Raw genomic sequence first — 6191 nt, forward strand, 5'->3', positions numbered from 1 at the left:
TTCCTTTTGGTTTCTTGCTCACTTGCTTTTTATGGATGATTTGAAGTATGGGAATATTGGTATCATAAACACTTACGTCCAAGGTTTTTGTTCTATTCGGTAAGCATCAAGAAAATATCGCATTTTTGAGGCTACGTAGTAGTACCCTTTATTTTATCTTAGATCTAAGATCCTTCATACAAGAATCATTTCTGCTAATTAACCCAAAATTAACAAAAACAAAACTTGTATGTTAAGCTATTCAATTATATTTCTCTACTCAAATACGTACGTAGAGTTTACTTATGGAAATGAAGCTCGAACGAATTCTCTCAAGACTGATTTTTTTTATTTTTATTTTTTTTTATCCTTTTGTGTTCTTATACGATCTTCGATTATCTTGCCAAACTAGCTATGTCCAAATGCCGAACTCTAGGTTCCCTTTTGGCCTTTTGTTATCTACTATTATTTCTTGATGAGTAGGGTTGATATATACTAATTAATAAGTGAGCAGTGATCGAGTGAAGTTGACACCTCTACTATGACAAGCTATGAACTAAAATCATTGAACGTCTCTTGGCTCAAGAGGTCGATCTCCTTGTCAATCTCATATATTCTCTTGTCCGGAAAAGGATTTTAAGCTTGATACGCCTTTGCGCAGTGACAAACTTACAATGACAAAGTTAAGAAGAAGGAAGAAAAGGTCATCATCACCTTTGCCCTTTGTATATACTTTCATTACAAGATTTATAACTCGAAAGCTAGCTCTCATGCTTTGTCACTGCGCATACTATTGGTGTTTGATATCTATGGAATAATATATCTTAAATTATGGAATCTAATTAGTATCCTTAACCCACATTTGTGGAACTTATAAGTTAGCCGGTCATGGATATGTGAGTACCAAAAGAAATAGAAAGCAGAAAGATTCTGAGTGAATTATCAGCACCTTGATTTTCTGTGCGGCAACATAAGCTATGTTAAGATTAATGAACAAAATTTAAAAGGAAACATACAAATCTGCAGAACTAATCTTTGGGTTCAGGGTATAGATTAAAATGAAAATAATCTTTTGGTTCGTTAAGAAAAGAAAGTCAAGACATGCACAGTGTTGGGTAGTTACCCTAACCTCAGTCAGATTATCACTTTTTTTTGTTTGGGAAAATTTTAAGAATAATACATGACAAATGATCGACTCTAATTAAGAGTAATATAGTTTATGTAATATCAAATTGGTACATGACGTATTAAACCTGACCTAATATCAATACATATCGTTAACTCTTCTGTTACCTTCAGAGTTTCTGTCAAATTTGCAGGGGTAAATCTGTCAAATCTAGCTACTTCCCCATCAAGCTCTATCTGAATCCAAACACTTCTCTGGATTCCTTCTCTTCAATTCAGCAGCATATGACTCAAGCAGGTTGTATTGATCTTCATTAGCCCCTAGCCTTATGCCATCTTTTTGGCCATTGCCTTAGCTCTATAAGCTAGTTGGTATCCAATATCCATGCCAAAGTCTCTATTGACAACATTTTGGATTCCTTCTCTTGACCATTTTCCATCAGCAAGAAAAACATCATTGTATTCAACAGCCAAAAATGGGGCATTATAATGGTAGACTCTCTTTCCAATGGAACTGCACTTGTGCTCAGACTTGAATGTTCGGATTTGAAGAGTTGGATTATCATTACTAGGACTGCTTGCATATATCCAAAATGGACAATCTGGAGAGGTTTTACATCTGGCCATGCCAACACCTGGTGCTTGGTGTTTCTAGGAAACCTGAGCTCCTTCTTGGTTAGCACTCCATGTTTCCTAATAGCATGCTTCAAAACTGAAGAGTTAGGAAAAACCATTCCAAGACAGAACCTTGGATTCTTCATATCAGTCTTTCGATTTAACTCAACCCACTTAGAGAACCTCTTCTTACCCTTTACTTTAAAAGGCCCTACATCTTCACCCTCACTGTCAAAGTCATGGACACTTTGAAATCCATCTGAATCTGCAGCTTCTTCATCACTTATATTGTCATTATAGCCTATTTCTTCAAACTTGCTACTTCATCAGGTGCACCATCAATATTAGAATAAAACTGAACTTCATCATCTTCTTCATGCAACTCAAAGTCACTATCGACTATGGCATCATAGTCTGCATCCTCTGAATCATCACTTTTCTCACTATTCTCAATTGTTTGGATTGAGAGGGAATTGAAGAGAAGGAATCCAGGGACAAGTGTTTGGATTTAGACAGAGTTTGATGGGGAAGTACCTATATTTGACAGGTTTACCCCTGCAAATTTGACAGAAAACTCTGAAGCTAACAGAGGAGTTAATGATATGTATTGATATTGGGTCAGGTTTAATACGTCATGTACCGATTTGATATTACATAAACTATACTACCCTTAATTAAGAGTCGATCATTTGTCGTGTATCATTCTTAAAATTTTTTCTTTTTGTTTACTCGATCAGTGGAACAAACCCGCTTTTTTACATCGACGTTTGACGAACTACATTAACCAAAGGAAACAATGAGAAGAAATATCATGTATAGTTTCAAATAAAAAACAAGTACTGATGATTCAAAGATATTATGAATATGAAGATACTACAAATATCGAATGTGTGAGTGTGACAAGTGATGTTGCATTGTTTGTAGATGACCATTGTTCAGTATCAGTTTCGGTTTCAGATTGTGCTAATTAGACTCGAACAAAATTGCATATGCTTGGCACCAATGAGTTTTCTATTGATTTGAGAGAGAAAAGATAACTATGGCGTCACATTATTTATATGAAATATGAATTTTGAGTAATAACTGACACTTTGAATTTGATATGAGAAATGTTTGTAAATTTTTTTAGATAGTTTCTTCTATTTGATGCTATAAATTTTCGCATATCATCGTCCAGTTCATACATACCTCAGCTGAAGATTGTTGAATGATGTTTCTTTGGTCTTTTTTATGTCATTTGAGAGAATGTTGAATGGGGTCATGAGAGTTCAACGTACATTAGATTGAAAATTACAATATTTTACTAACAACGTTTTCCTTCTTACACCATACAAACCACATAAACCCTCATATATTCTTAATCTTTTATTCATTATCAATCCCTAGAGTTTCTTCTTTAGCATTCACAATCTTCAATGGTTTTTATATGATGCAAACTTTTATGCCGCAAATATATAGCATATTAACACTTCTGGAGTCAGGAAACACCAACTTAGAGTTAAAATAAGGTAAATTAACGATATCCCAAGAAAGTTAGGGATATTGATGCTAAAAGTGCAAAAACAACATTCTAAGATTTTATGTTTATGAAATGTTAAAGTGAAACAATAGTTTAAGTCTAAGCGGTTCATAATACTAGATAGCTCAAACATAAATGAAAGTGATCCTTGTTTGTTTTTTAAGAAGAAAGAAAGAAATTAAGAAAGATACATTCTCAAATTGGCTAAAGGTGCTTGCCTCTTGCTACATATACTGTAATTGAAAGCGTTCCTTTAATTTTCAACTCAAAAAGTTTGCGCTTGTATCTGTTACAAAGATGTCACTTTTCCATTAGAAAGAATTTTTGATTGCAAGAGCCGTGATGGCGCCTTGTTGTCTTTTTCTCGATAACAATACCAACCCTTTCAAACACCCTCAGAATAAGCTGTGTTGAAGCTCAAAGTGTTTTCCTCACAAATGAGGCTCACAAGTCGTTCACACTTAATGAGAAACTTTAAGCAATAATGTTTCAATTTGTATACACACTCAAATACTCAGAGTTCAGGAAAACCCATACCTTTATTACTTCTCACACTTCACAAATGATACTTATGCTTGGATCTCAACAACGAACTCCGAACTTCGAAGTTATTCGAGTCTTAAGTACACACTACTTTTTCTAGTGAGCAGTATACTCTCGGAAGTTGTGTCACAAGACCGACTGCCCGTAGGTACGTGTGTCACAAGACCACGATTTTAGGGAGTGTAAATTTCATTACCTATAATTTTTTTTGTTGTGAGTAATAAATGCAGGAAAAAAAGTAAGAAATTAAGTGATTCATTTGGATTTTGAAAGTACTATTTTCCCCCTATTTTCCTTTTAATAAGAAAAGTATTTAATTTCCTTTTGCTTCCTCAAATGCAGGAAATGAACAACTTTCATTTCTTGACACTTACTTTCACTTTTCGCGAACCAAACGATCTGACTGAAAATTACGAGAGTTTATAAGGGTTTCTTTATGCAATTACAACAAAAATACAATTGACTGAAAGTTATCATGATCGAATTAATGAGATATAATTTTATTTCGAGTTCTTAACTAAGATGCAAGGAATTAATTAAGATACATGCAAAAAGTTCTCATCAGCTAAACCAGATCTGTCTTCACATCTTAGATGAAGCTAGCCATATATCTTTGGCAAATCAAGCTTCCATAGCTATCTTGGCTTCCGAGATGTCAACATTATAAGCAAAAAACTTTGCTACAACCAAAAAGAACAAGAAATTAAGAAACACCAAACCAGCCACCAATGCATAGTAGTAGTCTAAGTGTGACGCATTCAAATTGTCCAAGACCCAACCTTTGTGGCTATTTCTCTTAGTGACATCAGAAACTGTTTTCAGAAGAACACTACTGAGGAAACTCCCAACTGCATAGCTGCTAGTGTAGTGATGTCCCCATGCTCTTCATGCCCTTGTGGTGCTTGGTCGTAGAAGAACTCTATCTTTGCAACTTCCCCAAACGCATCAGCCACACCCATCAGAGCAAACTGAGGCAGCAGAATGAATATTGTGAGTGGAACTTTCTCTCCTTTCCCAACAATGCCGTTTTCCCTTGCGATGAGAGGTCGTTTCTTCTCAACCGAGCAAGCAAGGACCATGATCACTATCTGCATCACAAACCCTATTCCCATTCTTTTGAGCAATGTGATTCCTATAGGGTTTTGGGTGTAACGCCGGAGTGTTGGAACCAAGAAGCGGTCGTAGATTGCGAGGGTTACCAGCAGGAAAATGGTTATGAAGGCTCCGAAAGATGCAGGTGGGATTTTGAAATGGGGACCTATGGAATCATCAAGAGTGGTGCCTTGCTTTATGAAAAGTGTGTGGGATTGAGTTATGGTAATGGAGGGTATGAATGTGGTGAGTAAAACTGGAATCATCTTCATCATTTGCTTGGTTTCTTCTACTTGGGTCACTGGACAAAGAGTCCATGGTGTGCTTGGCCCAGGAGTTTTCACTGCAGCTCGGTCAAGGATCGAACCTTAATGAGGAGGTGTGGTCAATTCTGTGTTTCATTGCATCTGCAGGTTCATCCAAGCTTGGTTGATCATGAAGCTCTTTGGGGTCATTTGGAATATTCACATTCCAAGTACCTGAGCAACCCTTGTAATAGGACTCCCTGAAGGCATTTTGTGCCTGTAAAATGGGGTGCCGACCAAGAATTCTAACACTGAGATCACAAGCCCTATTGTTGGGAGTCCATAGCCAAGTGACCAACCGACGTTGTCTTGTATGTACACCAAGAAAGTGTAAGAAAAGTAGTTACCAAAAGCTATGCAAAACATCCACCATTGAAGGAGGAGAGCTTCTGATGCTTCTCCTTTGACTCAAAACTGTCAAATTAAATAATTAATTGGTCTGCCCCCATGGTTGAGATGCAGGATTTTGTTCCACCAGTTCCAACTGCCATCATGTACAATGCACAATAGAAAATCCCTACTTGGAATGACGAAGCTCTTAATAGTTCTCTTTAATTTCAGGGCCGCAAGATGGTGGTCTCAGGGCTGGCACTGATACTGCTAGGGTTAGTAGTGACATTCCCTCTGGAATTGCAATGCCAATTTGAATCAGTAATTATCAAATTTTGGTTTTATTTTAGATTTTGTTCTTGCAGTTATATATTCTGAAAGGGAAGGCAACAAGGAACTAAGTTTTTTACCATTATATATATGGCTGATGCAGAAACAAAGGTCCAAAATATCGGCCAAGAGCCCAAGATATGTATCTGGCTATCTGCAACATAAGCACCTAATATCGGCGTGAGCCGTATTGTACCAGTCAGTTGGTGACATTGTTTGAAGACTTCACAGTGCCTTCATGGAGCTTCCTTGCCAAATACACCACTAGGTTTGCTGAAATCCCATGATTTGCCATCCTCTACTAAATTNTTCACTACCTANATATATATATATATATATATATATATATATAT

General features: G+C 36.4%; 1 pseudogene; it reads right to left on the reverse strand.

Moving 5' to 3' along the window:
• Positions 1-4402: 4402 nt before the first annotated feature.
• The window catches only part of LOC101307563, a 2118-nt pseudogene continuing 329 nt past the window's right edge, over positions 4403-6191 (reverse strand).

Source organism: Fragaria vesca, linkage group LG2 (assembly GCF_000184155.1).
Source record: "Fragaria vesca subsp. vesca linkage group LG2, FraVesHawaii_1.0, whole genome shotgun sequence".
Taxonomy (NCBI): Eukaryota; Viridiplantae; Streptophyta; class Magnoliopsida; order Rosales; family Rosaceae; genus Fragaria; species Fragaria vesca.